At 41.6% G+C, this 20,383-nt stretch overlaps 1 protein-coding gene and 2 long non-coding RNA genes across 7 annotated transcripts in view; 2 read left to right on the top strand and 1 right to left on the bottom strand.

The window, feature by feature from the left end:
• The window catches only part of GLG1 (golgi glycoprotein 1), a 158,848-nt gene that overhangs the window by 38,505 nt on the left and 99,960 nt on the right, over positions 1-20,383 (top strand). The window lies entirely within an intron of this gene.
• The window catches only part of LOC144337743 (uncharacterized), a 39,364-nt gene continuing 20,859 nt past the window's right edge, over positions 1,879-20,383 (top strand). Inside the window, exon 1 of the long non-coding RNA XR_013411227.1 lies at positions 1,879-2,011. This is a non-coding gene — a long non-coding RNA (uncharacterized LOC144337743). The remainder of the gene's footprint in view (positions 2,012-20,383) is intronic.
• Positions 9,141-12,870, bottom strand: LOC144337736 (uncharacterized). The gene is made up of 2 exons (XR_013411220.1): positions 11,709-12,870; positions 9,141-10,816 (listed from the first exon to the last, which is right to left on the bottom strand). It is a non-coding gene; the product is annotated as an uncharacterized LOC144337736 (long non-coding RNA).

The raw sequence follows: 20,383 nt of genomic DNA, 5'->3' as shown, positions 1-20,383 counted from the left end.
GCACTATTGCATTTTGATGATACAAGTGCAAATAGAAGAACCAGAAATAATGATAAACTAGACTCTGTTAGAGATTTGTTTGAAATCTGGAATCAGTGTTTATGAGGTAGATGTGTTCCAGGTTTGTGAATGACAGTTGATAAGCAGCTGACATTGTTCAGTTCAGGTATATATACCTTCAAACCCAAGGAAACATAGAATAAATACTTCGGTTTACTGTGTTTAAATGTCTATTAAAATGTCTTTGCCTTTCTGCTGATTCTCATTTATGATGTCTTATTTCAGAAAGGATTTTTATTTGCTTATGCTAGGGAATTCTGACCACTCCATTCTAAGACCATCTTACATCATTCTCACAGTTCGAGATTTTCTGAAACACCCACACAGTATAAATCTCTGCTCAGATCTGTGGAAAGGCTAGTTTACTTCTGGTTCACCCTTGTCTTAAGGGGGTAGACTTTTGAGATGCCAGCTTAAAGTGAGGACTATCTCATTAGATTTCCTACCTTGGGCAGGCGTTGGGCTTAGTTTCTGCCCACATGGCCCTTTAAAAAGGTGGGTTCATTTTGATGGGTTTAGTGAGTGCCTTCAAGGCAAAAGTGAGCTTTTGAGCTCTCCTGTGTTCCTGGATATGTACCCCCTTTTCCTTAAGTTCTGGCTTGGCAGTAATTTACAGTATTTTTAGCTCTTTGTTGCTTTTAAGAAAATTTTTATCTTCCAACACTTTTAGTTGTTTATAGTTAAAGGGTTCTTCTAAGTAACCATTTCCAGAAGCAAATAACTACACCGATTTTTAAGCTTTTCTGTTACTTTGCATGTGCACCTGATTTAGGATTCTATTGGTTTCAGTTTGCAAATAGAAAATATATGTACAGGCCAGGCGCGGTGGCTCACGCCTATAATCCCAGCACTTTGAGAGGCCGAAGTCGGTGGATCACCTGAGGTCAGGAGTTCTAGACCAGCCTGGCCAACATGGTGAAACCCCATCTCTACTAAAAACATAAAAATTAGCCAAGCGTGAGGGCGCGCCCCTGTAATCCCAGCTACTCAGGAGGCTGAGGCAGGAGAATCGCTTGAACCCGGGAGGTGGAGGTTGCAGTGAGCTGAGATCGTGCCATTGCACTCCAGCCTGGGCAACAGAGCGAGAATCTGTATCAAAAAAACAAAGAAGTAAAATTATTCTGATACTTCTTTCTGCTTTATCAGAGTGAGATTTAAGTAAAAAGTTCATGTTCCTCACTATATCAGTTAGGAGTTATGATTCTTTTGTAGTAATAGGAAGTTCTTTCCAAACTAGCTTCAGCTAAAAAGAGAATTTGCCTCATATAACTGTAAAAACAAAGTTTAGCACAGGCTTCAGGCTTAGATAGGTATTAATACTTAGCGTCTTAGCAGGACCGATTTCTCTTACCATCTGCTTCTGGGCTGGCTTCCTTCACAGTATCCACATTGTGGCAAGGTGGCCAAAGTAGCTTTTATTCCTGTTCCTCCATCTGTCCCAGCATTATTGTAAATGTTGTCTTGTTTGTCATTGTCTGAGTCCCTGAACCAGTTAGGAATGTTACGTGCAAGTCTTAGATTATTTGGACTTACTTGCTTTAGCCCTGTCAGGAATGAGGCCTGACCTGGAGCACTCAGACTGAGATTGACAGAGTTGGGTGCATCCCCAAAAGAAAGCCAGGAGGCTAGAGAAGCACACAATGAAAGTGCACTATATATAGTAAGGTTTCAGCACAGGAACAGTGATTTTTGTCTTTGGGAATTTTACTTCTGATGTGACCCAAATGAAGAACAGTCCTGTGTCCTAGGAAACCCCAATGTTTTGTATTTGCTTCTATCATTAGAATAAAGAGATACCTGTCAATTTCTTATTTCAACTTTTTTTTTTTTTTTTTTTTTTTTGAGATGGAGTCTTGCTCTGTCGCCTAGGCTGGAGTGCAGTGGTGCGATCTCCACTCACTGCAAGCTCCGCTTCCCGGGTTCACGCCATTCTCCTGCCTCAGCCTCCCATGTAGCTGGGACTACAGGCGCCTGCCACCTCGCCCGGCTAATTTTTTTTGGTTTTTTTAGTAGAGACGGGGTTTCACCATGTTAGCCAGGATGGTCTGGATCTCCTGACCTCGTGATCCTCCCGTCTCTGCCTCCCAAAGCGCTGGGATCACAGGCTTGAGCCACCGCGCCCGGCCTCTTATTTCAACTTCTAAAGAGCTGGCATTACAAATTTCAGTGAAACTACTGTGAGCCAGGCCAGAGCTGAGAGACATGTTACAACATTGGTAATTGAACTTACTCTGTTCCTCCCACCAGCAAAACAAAGGAAACAGCTAACTCCTCTCTCTCTGTCTGTGTGTCTCTCTCTCCCCGTCTCTCTCTCCCCCTCCACACACACACCCCACACCACATACACACGCAATTACATGTAATCATGTAATTTTATTCAAGATTTTCTCCTATAGAAAATTCAAAAATACCAGATTTTAGGAGACCATTAAGCGGCTTGAAAGGTTTCCTTAGATTCTTTTTCTGGGCAAAGATAATTTTCTTTTTCTTAGCTTCCTATAGTTTTGCAACATCTTAAATATTTCTCTCCTCTGATACCTATATTCTTTGCGTGACTATATATACTTTTCATTTACATCTTAGCAATATGTGTTAGGTTTAAAGTAATTAATGTTTAATATTTCTGTTGTTTATTTGAAGTTTCCTGCAGGTATTATTTTCCTGGTATGGAAAATAAATTGTGGTAGAAAAAAATTTGTTGTATCTTCTACCTCACATCAAATATTTATTATGCACTTTCTCCATTCTGAGTTCTAGGGTTGGGAATGGTCTTGTCTCTGTAATGCTACTAAAATTATACTTTTGAAAGTAGAATAATAATAATCTAATAGTATGACTATAGGATATGAAAGGCAGATTACAACAGAATAGGCATGGAGGGGGAAAAAAGGAGACCTGCTAAGAGGTTAGCTTGTTTAGAGAATGACGATGGTGGTCTGGATTAAAATCATGACAGAAGGAAAAGATTGACTAAATCTAAACAGCACTGAAGAAAGATGACAGTGGAGATCTCTTTAAAGGATTAAAATATGGGACATACAGGAGAAAAAGATAAACCAAAAGTTTCACTGGGTATGTGGGGGTTACTCCCTGTGGGAACAATGAAGCCGTGATAGAAAGAGAACTGGCTTGGGGACAAAAATAAATTCTGTTAAATAAATAAATAAATAGAGAGAAGAGGCAAATGTCCTGTAGAGAAGAATCACAAATAATTTATGTAGATACTTCCCCTGTCCAGGAGGTGGGCCTCTGCATTTCTTTCTTGATGATGGGCTGAGCTTGGTGAATTGCTTCCAAAGAGTAGTCTATGGAAAGGTGGAGAGGGAATCATTTTACAGTGGAGAAAGCTTGGCCAAGTGATCTAAGTTGACGTTATCAGTGAGGTCATGCTTGTAGCATGTATGCCTTTGATATAGTGTGTTGGGAATGGCACTTGGCCTCTGTGGTCTTCCTCCAAAAAGCCTATGTAATTCATGAGGAAAACGTCACACAAACCCAAATTGAGGGACATTCTACAAAATACCTGATGAGGTTTCCTCAAAACAGTCAAGATCATCAGAACAAGGAGCCTAAGGAGGCACGGTAACTAAATCCTGGATGGGATCCTGAAACAAAGAAGGGACATTAGAAAATACTGCTTTAAGCAAAACCGAACCTAAATCAAACTAAAAAGTTTGGTTTGTATCAGGCAGTATTCTCCAGAGAAATGGAGCCAATAAGGTGTGTTAAAAGAAAAACTTCAGACAAATTAAATTTAACGGAATTTAATTGTGCAAAGAATAATTTGTGAAATCAGGCAGCCTCTCGAACCAGCAAAGATTGAGAACTACTCTGGCGCTGGTGTTTGGTAGGAGAGGATTTATGGACAGAAAAAGGAAAGTGACATACAGTAAAGGAAGTAAGGTACAGAAACTGCTGGATTGGTTACAGCTGGGCCTTTGCCTTATCTGAACACAGTATAAGCAGTTGGCCATCTGTGAGTGAAGTATGGCTACTGTGATTGGCGGAGACTGAGCTACTTATTACAGGAGTAGGTTGCAGTTTCCTCTTCTAGTCAGGTTACGGTTCCCTATGTACTGAGAAAACTTCAGGCCCGAACTTAAAATATGTAAGAAGGCAGCTTTAGACTAAACTTAACAATTCCTCTCTTTGGTCAACCTCTCAGTTCTGTTTTGTTTTTGTTGTTGTTGTTGTTTTTGAGATGGAGTCTGGCTCTGTTGCCTAGACTGGAGTACAGTCATACAGTCTCGGCTCACTGCAACTTCTCCCCTCCGAGTTCGAGTGATTCTCCTGCCTCAGCCTCCCAAGTACCTAGGATTATAGGCATGTGCCACCACACCTGGCTTATTTTTATATTTTTAGTAGAGACAGGGTTTCACCATGTTAGTCAGGCTGGTCTTGAACTCCTGACATCCAGTGATTTGCTCATCTCAGCCTCCCAGAGTGTTGGGATTGCAGTGGCGTGAGCCACTGCACCTGACCTCAGTTTTGTATTGTTTGTCAATTTTGAGAGGTTGACAAAACTTTAGTCATGGATGTGACTATGTCACTATCATAAATGTACTTATTTGGTCTCAAATCCCACAGAGGTAACAAAACTGTGGGTTTTGCAAGGTGGGGGGAATAAGGACTTCAGGTTAGTTTTCTGTAGGGATTAGAGCAGAGGCAACCTCCTTATGCTGCAATCTCTTGTTTTTAGGAAAGGAATAAAAAACGGGCTGTTTGGGATCTTTCTGCTTCCTTAAAGTTTCAATTTGATTATGTTGTATTTAGCATGAGTGATTTCATTTAGGTTTGATCTGGTCTAACCTGTTGATGCCTAGTGAATAAGCTTAGTCCAAAACAGTGGGCTCTCACAATTTTATTTAACAATTTCTCCTTTTTGGTCAGGTTCTCACTTAGGTGTGAGTGTTACCAAAGCTTAGCGCTTTAGTGCTACTCAGTTACCATCCTTTTGGGTTTCCAGTCCCAGCACTTTATTCATAGGTTTTGGTGTCCTCATGATCATGCATGTCTTTGAATATTTATCATTCCTGTTGAAGAGAGAGCATTTGAACTTATATAGATGGCTGCATGCAAACATTTATAACTTTTGAGAGAATATAGTGCACCAGGGAGACTATTACGACTATTAGGAGGAAAATACTAAGAGTTTGGAGTATGCTCCTTAGCCAGAGTTCACACGAACCAAACCAACTAAAATCAAATACATCAAAGAATGAGCAAGATAAACAATCTACTCATTTCAACCAAGCCACCAGTTCATTAATCCCCTACAACTGAATCTCTGTATTATCCAGTATATTCATCCACATGCAACAAGTGTCAGCAAGGCCTGGTATGGTGGCTCACGCCTGTTAATCCCAGCGTTTCGGAAGGCTGAAGCAGGAGGATCCCCGAGGCCGGGAGTTCAAGGCAGCCTAAGCAACATAGCAAGACCATTGTCTCTACAGAAAATACAAAAATTAGTCGGGCCTCGTGGCATGTGCTGGTAGTCCCACTACTCAGGAGGCTGAGGTGGGAGGAGCACTTGAGCCTAGGAGATTGAGGCCAAATGAGCTGTGATTGAGGCACTGCACTTCAGCCTGGGTGACAGAGCAAAACCCTGTCTCAAAGAAAAAAAATAAAAGTATCAGCAACTTCACAGATACTTCCCTGATTAGCCAGTAGGCAACCTTGAGCAATTCTATTATCCAGTAGACCTTTAGCAAGAGAATTTAAAGAAGTCTGTTTCGTAACCATAGCCTTTGCAGTAGAATCTGCTATAGAGCATATCATGAGGAACAAATTTCTTTTTCTTTTCTTTTTTTTTTTTTGAAACAGAGTCTCACTGTGTTGCCCAGGCTGGAGTGCAATAGTGGCGTGATCTTTATTCACTGCAACCTCTGCCTCCTGGGTTCAAGCAATTCTTGTGCCTCAGCCTCCCGAATAGCTGGGACTACAGGTGCACGCCACCATGCCCAGCTGATTTTTGTATTTTTACTAGAGACGGGGTTTCCCCATTTTGACCAGGCTGGTCTTGAACTCCTGACCTCAAGTGATCCGCCCACCTTGGCCTCCCAAAGTGCTGTAATTACAGGCATAAGCCACTGCGCCCAGCCCACAAGGGACAAATTTCTAGTCACTGCATTGTTTACTCCATACTCCGGAAAAAGCGACCTAACAATGGTGACCCTTCATAATGTTGAAGGCTTCCAAGTGCTAGTGTTCTTTTTCACCTCTGATGTAGGTTAAAAGGAGTGGACCAGTGTTCTGTTTCTGACAGAGCCATTAAAATTCCTAGCCCACATTGGACTGTCATCTTTCATCTATTAATCCATAATGTCTATGGATAAGGTTGGCTGTAAAAGTATTCACAAATAAAAGTGTGCCCCATGGGTGCACCATAAGACCCCTTTTCTGTTGTTCACAGAGGCATAAACAAGGAAAACATTGAGAAGTAAGAGTCACATGATGGCGGAGAAGTTTTGATCCGTGCTCTTGGGAAAGCTGTCCATGTCTGGGGTGCCGTCTGCTTCTGGAGAAAACCTTTCCTAACTGGTTAGCTTTACCTTAAGATTTCCAACAGGTGTACAATTCCAAGTCTGGAGGGCCCCTCCTGCATTGTGATATCAATTGACCCAGTGTTCGAGGCCCCAAAGTTTTGCTTCATTGTGGGTAACAAGGGCAGTGTTTTCCTGATGTCATTTCAAGAAGAACCAACCTCCAGGTTCTAGATTGTGAAGGATTTGATTGTCCTCAGTGGGCAGATCATGAAAAGCTTCCTTTACTGCCAGTGTGGTAGCTCATGCCTGTAATCCCTGCACTTTGGGAGGCTGAGGTGGGCAGATCACTGGAGGTCAGGTCTCTGGAACCCAGGAGTTCAAGACCAGCCTGACCAACATGGTGAAACCTTGTCTCTACTGAAAATACAAAAATTAGCTGGGCGTGGTGGCCCGTGCCTGTAATCCCAGCTACTTGGGAGGCTGAGGCACAAGAATTGCTTGAACCTGGGAGGGGGAGGTTGCAGAGAGCCGAGATCACACCACTGCTCTCCAGCCTGGGCAACAGAGCAAGACTCTATAAAAAAGAAAAAGAAAAGCTTCCTTTAGCTGGTGAAAATACACTTTGGTATAATACATTAAAGCCTTGTAGCATTTATTCATATCAGAATTTGGGAGAGGAAGATACATAAAGTTCTATTATTAGCAGCATAGGCCTTCCAGTGACTATTTCATAATGAGTCAACTTATATTTTCTACTGGAAGTAGATCTGATTGTCATTAATCTGCAATACCTTTGACCAAGGCAACCAGTCAGTTCAGTTAGCTTCGCCTAAAGCTGTTATGTCTGTAATACCTTACTTAACTGTTTTACAACTTGTCCAGTGAAACAAGTGCCATTATCACTGGAGATTTCTCCAGGAATGCCCCATGAGGGAAACACATTTTCTGACAACCTTTTAGCTACTATTACGGCATCAGCCTTCTTGCATGAGAAATCTTTTACCAGAAAACATGTGTTGAAAATGACAGTTGAATGAAATTCCTCTATAAATGTTCAAATGGCCCATCAGGTACCTGAAGTTTTAATTATCTTCCCAGGTTATAGGTTTGATAAGCCAAACATTGGTCATAAACCATTTTTAGCAATTTAGAGCAGTCACCACACCAATGTATATGTTTTCTGTTTGGATCATTTTCTGTCTTCCATGATGAGTCATGGAGTGCAGAGCTTTTAATAATGGAAGCTTTACGGATTCAGGAAGGACCGGGTGGCTGTGCAGGCTTTGTGAGTTCATGCTTAATGTTGCATTTGTAGTCTGTTAAATACCAATTTTTTTTCTCCAATTCAGGTGCATAGCACTGTTCATTAAATGGGTTATCATAGGTAATTTGACTTGGAACATAGAGTTCATTCAAGTTGCATATCTTAACAGTTTTAGTACTGGCTGATTTAGCATGAAAATCTGGCAGAGTATTTTCTTAGTATCAGTTAATTTTTGTCCTGCTTGGGTTAGCAGTTTTATAAACCAGTCTCTTTATTAAAGTTCTGGGAATTCTTACCCAGTCCAAATTAGATGAGCCTGAAGTATCAGAAACCTGTGTTCAGTAGTGCTTATTAGGGTCCTTTCCATTCCTTTCCATGAACGTTCTTGAAGACATAATGCTCTAGATTTTACTTGCTTGTAAAGAGCTTAAAGAAAATGCATCTGTATTAAGCAGTTAACTGTGGAAACAACTTAAAATGATCATGGTTAAAGACATAATTGACAAGAAAATTTGATTATGGCCATGAAGGGTGTGAGGGTGCAGGCCTAGGTATAAATAATGGGGGCAGGGACCTCAGCCTTCTCAGGCTGCTCACAGGCACGCTGCCCTGCCTGCCCAGCTCTGGCACCAGCAGGAGGAAAGTGCTGGCTGCTGCACGATCCTGGCTGGCTACCTGTTGGCCCAGATCCTGCCCCATCCCTCCAGCTGGGCACCCCCAGGTGCTGCCATGAGACCAAGCAGGACTGTGCGGGACTGCATGGTGCCAGACTGTATCTCTTCTAAAAATGCATTCAACTTGATATAACCTTTAAATAACTTCTAAACTATTTTTTTCACAGCAAACACATATTTTTATGCCTTTATAGCTTTCCTTACAAAAACAGATCTTACTTTCTTTACATATTCTATATACAGAATTGCTTCTCTCCTTCCTTCCTTCTCTCCCTCCCTTTCTCCCTTCTTTTTTTCTTTTGAGTTGGGGTTGCTGTGTTACCCAGGCTGGTCTCAAACTCCTGGCTTCCAGAGATCCTCCTACCTCAGCTTCCAAGTAGCTGGGGTTACAGGCCTAAGCCACCATGCCCAGCTCAAGTTTAATTTTTCTTACAATTAGTTGCTTAAGCTTTGTCTTTTATAAAGAGTTTTTAGGGCTAGGCACAGTGTCTCATGCCTGTAATCCCAGCACTTTGGGAGGCCAAGGTGGGCAGATCATTTGAGGTCAGCATTTCGAGACCAGCCTTACCAACATGGTGAAACCCTGTCGCCACTAAAATACAAAAATTAGCTAGGCATGGTGACAGGCGCCTGTAATCTCAGCTGCTCAGGAGGCTGAGGCAGGAGAGTCGCTTGAACCCAGAAGGCGAAGGTTGCAGTGATCTGAGATTGCACCACTGCACTCCAGACTGGGCTGCAGAGTGAGACTCCCTAACAACAACAACAACAAAAAACATTTTTAGAAAGAGGTGATAAGAATATTGAAATCTTTTTAGAAGCTCCTGTATATGAGTAGGCATCCGTACATAAGCCTGATTTGGGAGTCCTCGTTTTCAAATTCACTATTTAAAGTACAGTGTGGTTAATTTGGACTGTTCCACTCTAATTTTAAATTACCTTTAGTAAGATTTCACCATTTCTGTAAGCATTTGTTGCTTTTGGGGCCTAATACTTCCTACATTTATAGGTAGGCAGAGCTGAAAGGTAGAGTACTCGTTTCTTCAAGAATTAAGGATCTAGTGTTTACATTGAATTTTGGCTTTGGCTCTCAGGTTTCCTTGATCAACTTAACCAATGACTATTTTTTACCTAAACAAGCAAGAAAACGAAGCAAAGGGGATAGAACAAAAAAATGCCTGCGAGTTTTTGAGCACCATAGTTCATACTCCCTGGAGCATTGCCATTCATGGCCAGTTTCTGTCTTCCCAGTCAAACATCTGAGGCCTCTATCTGGATCCAAGCCAGTTAATTACCAGAGCCAATGCTATCTTCAACCCAGTCCAGTTTCTGTCACAACTTCTGAACTCAGTTCGGATAAAAACATTTGCTCAAACTTGGATAACCCAAAATCCAAATCCATGGAGCTTCAGAATCCAAGAGAAAACGTACCTGCTGTTCCCAGTTGCTGCAAGAGAGTACTGGGAACAGTGGGCCTTGTGGGTGCCTTGCTTAGTCACTTGGTGCTCCTGGCGATCTCTGGAAGCTCTGCTTCAAATCTCACTTCTGACACCATCTGTTAAAATAAAAACTTTAGACAAATTAAACTTAACAGAGTTTAATTGAGCAAAGAACAATGTACTAATCAGGCAGCCCACAAGCCAGAACGGGTTCAGAGCAACTCATGCTGCCACTTGGTCAGAAGGATTTATGGACAGAAAAAAGGAAAGTGACATATAGAAAATGAAAATGAGGGTCGGAAACAGCTGGATTGGTTCCAGCTTGGTGGCGTTTGCCTTATCTGAACATAGTTTAAGCAGTTGGCCTGAGTGATTGAAGTATGGCTGCTGTGATTGGCTTAGACTTGTCTGCTTGTTACAAGAGTAGGTTGCAGTGTACACGTCTAGTTAGGTTATAGTTCCCTATGTACTGAGAAACTGTTATGCCCAACTTAAAATATGTTAGGAGGCGGCTTTAGGCTAAACTTGATTTTTTTTTTTTTTTTTAAATAGAGACAAGGTTTCACCATATTGCCCAGGCTGATTTGGAACTCCTGAACTCAAGTGGTCCTCCCCGCTTGGCCGCCCAAAATGCTAGGATTACAGGCATGAGCTACCAGGCCCAGCCTAGGCTAAACTTAATTTGACAGATGTATAATATCTCTGTGGAGATATAGAAAGCAATTTATTATAAGGAATTGGCTTGTGCTGTTATGGGGCTGACAGGCCCCAGTATCTTCAGTCAGCAAGCTGGAGACTCAGGAGAGCTGATGACATGGTTCTAGTCCAAATGCTGGCAGGCTCAAGACCCAGTGTTTCAGTTCAGGTTTAAAGGTAGGAAAAAACTAAGGTCCCAGGCTGGACGTAGTGGCTCATGCCTGTAATCCCAGCACTTTGGGAGGCTGAGGCAGGGAGATCACCTGAGGTTAGGAGTTCAAGACCAGCCTGGCCAACATGGTGAAACCCATCTCTACAAAAATTAGCTAGGCTTGATGGCAGGTGTCTATAATCCTAGCTACTCAGGGGGAGGCTGTGGTGGCAGAATCTCTTGAACTTGGGAGGTGGAGGTTGCAGTGAGCTGAGATTGTGCCATTGCACTCCAGCCTGGGCGACAGAGACTCCGTCTCAAAAAAAAACAACAACAAAAAAAGACAAAAACTGAGGTCCCAATTCAAAGCAGTTAGAAGGAAATCCCCCCTTTCTTGGAGTCTGGAGTCCTGGGGGAGCTTCAGCCTTTTTGTTCTATTCAGACCTTCAACTGATGGAATGGGACCCACCCACGTTGGGAAGGACAGTCTGCTTTGCTAGTCTGCCTGTCCAAATGCTAATCTCATCCAAAAACAGCACTGTAGACACACCCAGAACAATGTTTGGCCAAATGCATGTGGCCCAGTCAAGTTAACACAAAAAATTAACCATAATCCTCATCAAATACCTATAGTACAATCTGAATAAAATGTGACCCATTGTTGGTTCTTTTTTTTTTTTTTGAGACGGAGTCTCGCTCTGTCGCCCAGGCTGGAGTGCAGTGGCTGGATCTCAGCTCACGGCAAGCTCCGCCTCCCGGTTTCACGCCATTCTCCTGCCTCAGCCTCCTGAGTAGCTGGGACTACAGGCGCCCACCACCTTACCCGGCTAGATTTTTGTATTTTTTTTAGTAGAGATGGGGTTTCACCGTGTTAGCCAGGTTGGTCTCGATCTCCTGACCTTGTGATCCGCCCATCTCGGCCTCCCAAAGTGCTGGGATTACAGGCTTGAGCCACTGCGCCCGGCCTTGTTGGTTCTTTAGTTGTGACAGATTGCACTTTATAAAGTAAGCTATTAACTATAGGGGAAAATGAGAAGGCATATAGGAACTCTGTGTGCTGTCTTCTCAACTTTTCCATAAATCTAAAATTCTCTAGCGGTTTATTTTTTAAAATAATAAATTCAGAATACAATTCTGTTTTAGGCATGTTACATTTTAGGTGACAGTGGACATTCAAAGTGAATACACTAAGAAACGGAAAATACATATGTCAGAAGGCTGAAGATGAAAAATGAAGTCTTCATCAATAGAGACATGATATGAAGATGTCTCTGTGGGAATGAGTAATGAAGAAAAAGCAGGCAAAGAATTAAGTTCTGAGAATTTCTAGAATTAAAAGGGAAGAAGAGATCCAAGACTATCTGGATATTTCACGATCTAAAATGAAGATGAGAGTGGTTTGAGGAGGAGAGAGCCTGGCCGAAAAAGGACAGGGGATTAAGGAAGAGTTATATTTTTATTTACTGTATTTGTATTATCCCTCCCCCCCATCACCCCTCCTCCCCTGCCCCCACCCCCACCTTTTCTAGAGATAGGATCTCGCTCTGTCACTCAGGCTGGAGTGCAGGGGCAAGATCATAACTTGCTGCAGCCTCAAACTCCTGGGCTCAACCGATCCTCCTGCACTCAGGCTCCTGAGTAGCTTGGACTACAACTGCCCACCACCATGCCCAGCTAAGTTGTATTTTTAAACAGCAGAAAGCCTAAAGATGGGGTAAAAAGAATTCCTTTTGATAGTAAAAGTCATATGAAGCAGGAAATAAGGAAATGTACTCAGATACCTCGTTTAAAAACTAAAAGGCCAGGCCCAGTGGCTCACGCCTGTAATCCCTGCACTTTAGGAGGCTGTGGCAGGAAGACCACTTAAAGCCAGGAGTTCATGACCATCCTGGGCAACATAGCAGAGCCCTTCTTTACAAAAAATTTTAAAAATGAGCCACACATAGTGGGATACACCTGTAGTCACAGCTGCTCAGGAGGCTGAGGTGGGAGGACTGCTTGAGCCCAGTTCTGGGATGCAGTGAGCTGTCTGTGCAACTGCATTCCAGCCTTGATGACGGAGTGAGACCCCCTCTCTAAGCAAAAATAAAAAGTAAAAAGAAGATGTACAGTCTGTGACAAAATAGGTAATAGGATTAGGTTAAACTTTTATTTTATTGTAAGCCATATTTAAATGTTTGAAGACAGATTGAAACATTTATCTGCCCTTCTCTTTTCTTCTGACTATTGTAATCCACCATGGAACTCGTAGGGTCAAAATAGTTAATATAGGAAACCTTCCGCAACCTTTGGGGGTAAGAAACAAGTTACAAAAATATTTTAAAGCTAAAAATGAAATTGGAGATTCTTCACATTTTCTAAAAATGTCTTAAGGTTCTCAAGTCCTGAAATTTACAAATGTGTATCCATGGAAACATGGGTGAAAGCCATGCAGGTTAAAGTCAGACTCAAATGTTGTATAGCAGGTGCTCAGCGAGTTAACAAATATTATAAAATCCTAAATTATACTTAACCTTTTTGGTATAATCTTCAATAATATAGTTCAAACATTTGGGCACACACTTTCATTTTATTATCCATTATTCGTAATTGAGCACATGGAAGGCTTAACACCTGAAAGCAATCTGTTACATTGAGATGCTTCTTTTTGTTGATACTAACACTTGCATTTTCCCCTAAATCCAATAAAATAATAATTTCACAGAGATGCATCAACATGGTGATACTGCCAAAAGTGAAATGTTGGTGAGCCAGTACTACGTTCACTCAGTAGCTCAATAGTTTGTCAGCTGGTGAACACAAAATACAAAATCCACGTTGAAAAGGCTCTTAGGTACGTAAGTATATAATATATGAAAATCAGACTGTGAAAGTTGAAGACCATCTGTGAATAAAAACGCAAATATTTAAAATTCTTAACTACCTACAGTTTCAGGGTTTTACTGCTTTCCTTATTGTGTGTCTAACATTTAAAATTTTTCTATTTTGTTCAGCATATGTTCTTCACAAATGACTAGTATGTCTTCTATAAAAAAAGACTCATTATCCCCTGAGCACAATCTTCAAGACAGGACACTTTCTGTGGCCAGGCATGGTAGCTCACGCCTGTAATCCCAGCACTTTGGGACCTGAGGCAGATGGATCACTTGAGCCCAGGAGTTCAAGACAAGCCTAGAAAGCACGGTGAAACCCCGACCCTACCAAAAAAAAAAGACACACAGGACACTTGCTGCTTCCAGATAGCTGCATCAGACTTCTTTCAGATGCTTCTGGGATATGGTCTTCTGACCATGTTCTTTTTTTTTTGAGATGGAGTGTCGCCCAGGCTGGAGTGCAGTGGCGCGATCTCAGCTCACTACAAGCTCCGCCTCCCGGGTTCACGCCATTCTCCTGCCTCAGCCTCCTGAGTACCTGGGACTACAGACGCCCGCCACCACACCCGGCTAACTTTTTTGTATTTTTAGTAGCGACGGGGTTTCACCGTGTTAGCCCGGATGGTCTCCATCTCCTGACCTCGTGATCCCCCCGCCTCGGCCCCCCAAAGTGCTGGGATTACAGGCGTGAGCCACTGCCGTCGGCCTGACCATGTTCTTTAGCCTCCTTTGCTTCCTGTTACCTGCTCAGTCTCAAAGCTCCTGACTCAGGCTTTTGGTTTGTTTTCCTGAAATCTTCTGCATCTGGACTAGTATCTGAATTAACCATGCCCAGAGTTTTGGCGTACTAGTATCTGCAAATTATACTCACTTCCACCTACTCACACTCTTGGGCTAAGTGGTCACCCATAAATAAGCCTATACTCTGGTCCCTCCCCAGACCTAAAGAGAGCTTCTTGCCTATATTGCTATCTAAAGACCTCTATGATTAAAATTTTCCTTTAATTGAGTCTCACAGCTTTACCTCAGCACACTTACTATTATATAGTAATGGATAAGCAGGAAATAAAGATCTTCAAAAATCAAATCATATGTAGTTACAGAAAAATTTGTAATATTCGAAGTAAGGATTTACAAAGTTGTTGAATCAAAGGTCCTGGGTTTCTTCTGGTTTGCTCAGTTCTATATACAATGATTGTTAACAACCACAAACTTTTTGCTAACCCCACACCAATTAGGGGTGCTGTTGAAACTGGTCAGTTACAAAACTATAAAGATTCTTTCTACTGTTTATATTTAATATATGGGGAGTAAATCTTCCTCCTGCCAAATTATAAAGTATTTCACTGTTCCTGAGCAGTGAAAATTAGAACATACTTTATTTATGAGAATGCAGTTAAATAATTGCTATATTATTTAAAAGCTATATTATTAGAGTTGTTTTTATCAGCCTACATATGGAAATAGCCTATAAACAGACTGTTACACAGTTTCAGCTATTCTCTTACTCATTGGCTAAAGACTATTAGGTTGTAATAATAATATTATTTTATATATTTTATTAGTAATAATATTTATTTTATGTATATTTGAGACAGAGCAAGACCCTGTCTCAAAATTATGTATATGTAAAATATTATTATTATTATTATTATTATTCCAACCTGCCACCCAGGTTGGAATGCAGTAGTAGTATTCTAGCTCACTGCAGCCTCTGATGCCTGGTCTTAAGCATTCCTCACACCTATGCCTCCCCAGTAGCTGGGACTACAGGCATGAACCACCACGTCCAGCTATTTTAATTTATTTGTAGAGGCATTGTCTCACCAGGTTGTCCCAGAATGTAATAGATTATTTTGTGTATAATCTGTATACTTCATACAAAAGTTGGTTTAAATAAAAGTGTTTGGGTTAGCCCCAAACAAAACCAAAAACTTTATGGAAAAAGGTCCATTTTTCCTAGTCAGAGAACTTTAAACTTTCTAGTAAATTATTCAAAGTTATGATTTATTATAAAATGGTAAGATAATCAGTAAGTACTTACTGTTGCTTGTTTCCAACACCTAACTATGTATCTTATTGTATAGTAATGGATTTTTCCTGTAGTACTATTTTACTTTGTTATAGTAAGAGTAAGTAGGACATTTTGTGATTTAGGAACTTGTAATTAACTGTTAACTGTAATATAAAGTAGGTGAAGTATCCTCATTAGCTGGCTGGGCACGGTGGCTCATGCCTGTAATCCCAGCACTTTGAGAGGCTGAGGTGGGAGGATTGCTTGAGCCCAGGAGTTGGAGACTAGCTCAGGCAACATAGTGAGACTCTTCTCTACAAAAAAATTAAAAATTGGCCTGGTGTGATGGCATGTGCCTGTAGTCCCAGGGATTCAGGAGGCTGAGGCGGGAGGATTGCTTGAGCCCTGGAGAGTGAGGCTGCAGTGAACCATGATCATGCCACTGCACTTCAGCCTGGGTGACCGAGCGAGATCAAGACCCTGTCTCAAAAGGAAAAAAAAAAAAAAAGATGAGTTATTACCAGCTATAATTATCTTTGTGTGACTTAGTGACTTGATTTTTCCACAGAAATCTTTCAAATCTTAGGCTCATTGTTCCTGAAACCCAGCATGTTTCTTTTCTTTCTTTCCTCTTTCTTTTTTTCTTTAGAGACAGGGATCTCTCTCTGTTGCCCAGGCTGGAGCACAGTGCAGGAGTCACAGCTCACTGTAGCCTTGAACTCGTGACTCAAGTGATCCTCCTGCCCCAGCCTCCCAAGCAGCTAGGACTATAGGCACACACCACCACACCTGGCCAATCTTTTAATATTTTTTTGTAGAGATGAGGTCTCTTTGTGTTGCCCAGGCTGGTCTTGCAGTCTTGCCTCAGCCTCCCAAAGTGCTTGGATTATAGGTGAGAGCCACCACACCCAGCCTGGAATCCCATTTTAAATGTACTGTTGGAGTTGACAATGAGAAGAAAACTTACATTAATTTTTAAGTTTTGTTTTTGTATAGTGAATCCTTTCACAACATGGATAATTGCCCAATTTTGTGTTTTGTCAGTCTGGGACAGACCACTATACAAAGACAAGATTATAATTTGGTGAGTTTGCTTTCTTGATCAGTTTTCAATGAAGGAAAAGTCACAATTTGTAAACTTGTTTTTAACAGCACCGTGGTGATCATTTGATCAGTTTGTGAGAATGGCCCATCTGGTTGGTATCTCCAAGTACAGTTACAACTTTTTTTTTCCCCCCCATTTCACCACAAAGTCTTATAAAATAAACTGAAGGCAGTTATAATTTTTTATTATTTATTTATTTTAGAGGCAGGGTTTGGCTCAGTCGCCCAGGCTGGAGTGCAGTGGTGCGATCATAGCTCATTGCAGCCTCAAACTCCTGGGTTCTGGCGATCCTCAGTCCTCAGTCTCCCAAAGCACTGGAACTATATAGGTGCATGCCACCACGTTTGACTGCAGTTATATCTTTTTATGTTAGTGTGTGATCTTTATTTGGGCATCTGTCAGTAGGTCCACTGTTGAATAGAGAACTAGTTAAAGTGACAAACAATGATGTCATTTGCTTTGCGAGTTGAGGAAATGAATATTAATAAGATATATCCACCAAAATGTAATTTTATTCATGCACTTTACCAAAGTTCCTTTCTATACAGTAGTTCTTTTCTTGACTGTTCATTTTCATCATGATTTAATGAAGTCCCATCTGCTCAATTTAAGTGACCATCTCATATTTAGCCAGAATATATTGAGAAAAGTGCTGGAATCCCTGTAATATTTTTTTTTTTTTTTTTTTTTTTCCGAGATGGAGTCTCATTCTGTTGCCCAGGCTGGAGTGCAGTGGTGCAATCTGCTCACTGCAACCTCTGCTTCCTGGGATCAAGTGATTGTCCTACCTCAGCCTCCCGAGTACCTGGATTACAGGCACCTACCACTGCGCCCAGCTAATTTTTGTATTTTTAGTAGAGATGGGGTTTCACTATGTTGACCAGGCTGGTCTCGAACCCCTCAACACTCAAGTGATCTGCCCACCTCGGCCTCCTAAAGTGCTGGGATTACAGGCGTGAGTCATCGCGCCCCCTCCCATTTATTGAGGAAATCTGTCTTAAATCATCTTGTAACAAAGTAGGGTATAAATAAATAATTCTGAGGAAATGTACACGTTGTTATTTTTTTCCAAGACTGATTTTGTGCGAAAGGTAATTCCCTAGTTATCTCCCATAGATGACTATATTTTGTGTTGTACCTGGTTCTTAAGTACTCAGTCACTGAGATTTACTTTGGCCGTGATTGAGAATGTTGAATGCCTATGCTTTGGTTGAGAATTTTAAATAATTTCATAAATCTAGATTGACAAATTGTATTTTTGTATATATGAGTTGTGCTATTGTCTGATAGCTACTTCTGTTAAATAACTGTTTAGCAAATTATGGAATGTGGATATGCAGTGAAAATTCAGCTTTTAGAAGTCACAAGAAGACCAAAATGATAGCAGAATACAATAACTGAAGTTGCAACTGCTGTGAAGTCTATACTATTTTAAAGAATGTTCCAGAAAATTGCCATTTATTTATCTAATATATACTGTTAAGCTAGAATCTGTCAGAATAGTCGAATTTTGAAGAAAGTAGTAGCCGGGCGTGGTGGTGTGCACCCATGATTCCAGCTCCTTGGGAGGCTAAAGCAGGAGCAACGCTTGACCCCAGGAGTCCAAGACTAGCGTGGGCAACGTAGTGAGACCCTGTCTTTAAAAACATTTTTTTTTTTTTTGAAACGGAGTTTCGCTCTTGTTGCTGAGGTTGGAATGCAGTGACACGATCTCAGCTCACTGCAACCTCCACCTCCCAGGTTTGAGCGATTCTTCTGCCTCAGCCTTCTGAGTAGCTGAGATTACAGGCACCCGCCACCACGCCTAACTAATTTTTTGTATTTTTAGTAGAGACAGGGTTTCGTCATGTTGGCCAGGCTGGTCTCAAACTTCTGACCTCAGGTGATCTATCTGCCTCGGCCTCCCAGAGTGCAGGGATTACAAGCGTGAGCCACTGCACCTGGCCAAAACAAGTTTTTTTAAAAAAAGAGAAGTAAAATAAGGGCCTGTGACACAACTGAACTTCAACATAAATTGTTTCCGAAGACAGTCGGAATCAAACCACAGGTTAAACACTGGCTTAAGCAAAAGGACCTGCATCTTTTTTTTTTTTTTTTTTTTTCTGTCTGTAAGTTGATTCAATGCAATATAATCCTCTCCAGTTTTACTGAGGTCACTAACCACACCCACGACCAAATTCACCTCTAAACTGGAATTCAATTGCTGACCCATCCCCAGCCTTGGCTTTCTCATGGGACCAGGGGGCACAACACTCTGTGTGGTCTTTTGGCTTCCCCTTTTGTGAACCTTGCAGGTCGCTCACCCTCCAGACCTTTAGGCCAAATCCTGCTAGTCTGTGGACGGCTGTGGTGTAGGGTGGCAGGCACAATCTTGCGGGGCAGATGGAGGTAATCAGAGATACTGGATACCCTTGTTGGTAAGGTACAGTAGAAATGTCTCCAGACAAACTGTTCCTTCGCGTAGCCTCAAGACCTGAAAGACTGCATGGCCTTCATGATGTGAAGGTTGGGCATATTCTTGTCTGCCAGCTCTGGGTGCTTAGGCAGGTGGACATCCTTCTTGGCCACCATGACTCCCTCCTTAAAAAGGAGTTCATAGATGGCAATCCCATTCTTCTTAGGTATCAGCATCTTGGTGGCTGCAGGGCCCATGGCAAGGACTGGAGGGACCTGCATCTTAACAGAGATCACATCTTCCAAGTCAAGACACTTGAAGGAAGAGATGCTAATCCATCTTGTAGAAGATAGTATTGTGTCTCCAGAAAATGTTGGATGTGCTTTTGATTACTCAGAAAAAATTTTATATAACCTACTTTTCACATCCCCCAAACTAGGTTATAGCAGTGGGGCTTAAAGGGTATACAAACTTCAAACTTTTTAGATTAAACTTAACTCTTCAGTAGGAAAGGTGAAGGACTGGTAGGAAAGGAAAAACTAGAAAGATGTTTGCTGTTTTCTTCTCTTTATAATTAACTCCCTATTCTAGACTACCTTCTGTTGTGTCTACTTGGACTAATGGGGAAGATGTTTAAGAATCTGCAGGTGCAAAAACTGTCTTAAAAAAAGATACCTTGCCTACTTCCCTTCTCTTTCTTCTCCCCAGTAATTCTCCTTGTGCATTTGAAATGGGCTATATGACATCATCATAGCCTTTGGTAATGACACCTAAAGACAGGTCTCCCTCCCCCCATACACTGACATACACACCTGTACACAAATTAGCCAAATAACACTTTAAAGTTGTATTTTCTTTTATTAAAAAAAAAAAAGATAATAAGGGCTGGGCATGGTGGCTCATCCCAGCACTTTGGGAGGCTGAGGTGGATAGATTACTTGAGCTCAGGAGTTTGAGACCAGCATGGGCAACATGGCAAGACCCCCATCTCTACTAAAATAAATAAATAAATAAATAAATAAATAAATAAATAAAGTAGCCAGACATGGTGGTGTGCCCATGTGGTCCCAAGCTATTTGGGAGGCTGAGATAGGAGGATTGCTTGAGCTGAGGGGGGCGTTGGGGGTAAGGTTGCCGTGAGGTGAAATTACACCACTGCCCTCCACCCTGGGTGACAGAATGAGACCTTGTCTCAAAAAATAAATAAATAAAATAAAATTAGATATAGCA

This window comes from Macaca mulatta, chromosome 20 (assembly GCF_049350105.2).
Source record: "Macaca mulatta isolate MMU2019108-1 chromosome 20, T2T-MMU8v2.0, whole genome shotgun sequence".
NCBI lineage: Eukaryota > Metazoa > Chordata > Mammalia > Primates > Cercopithecidae > Macaca > Macaca mulatta.
This window is presented reverse-complemented; position numbering and strand designations above follow the sequence as displayed.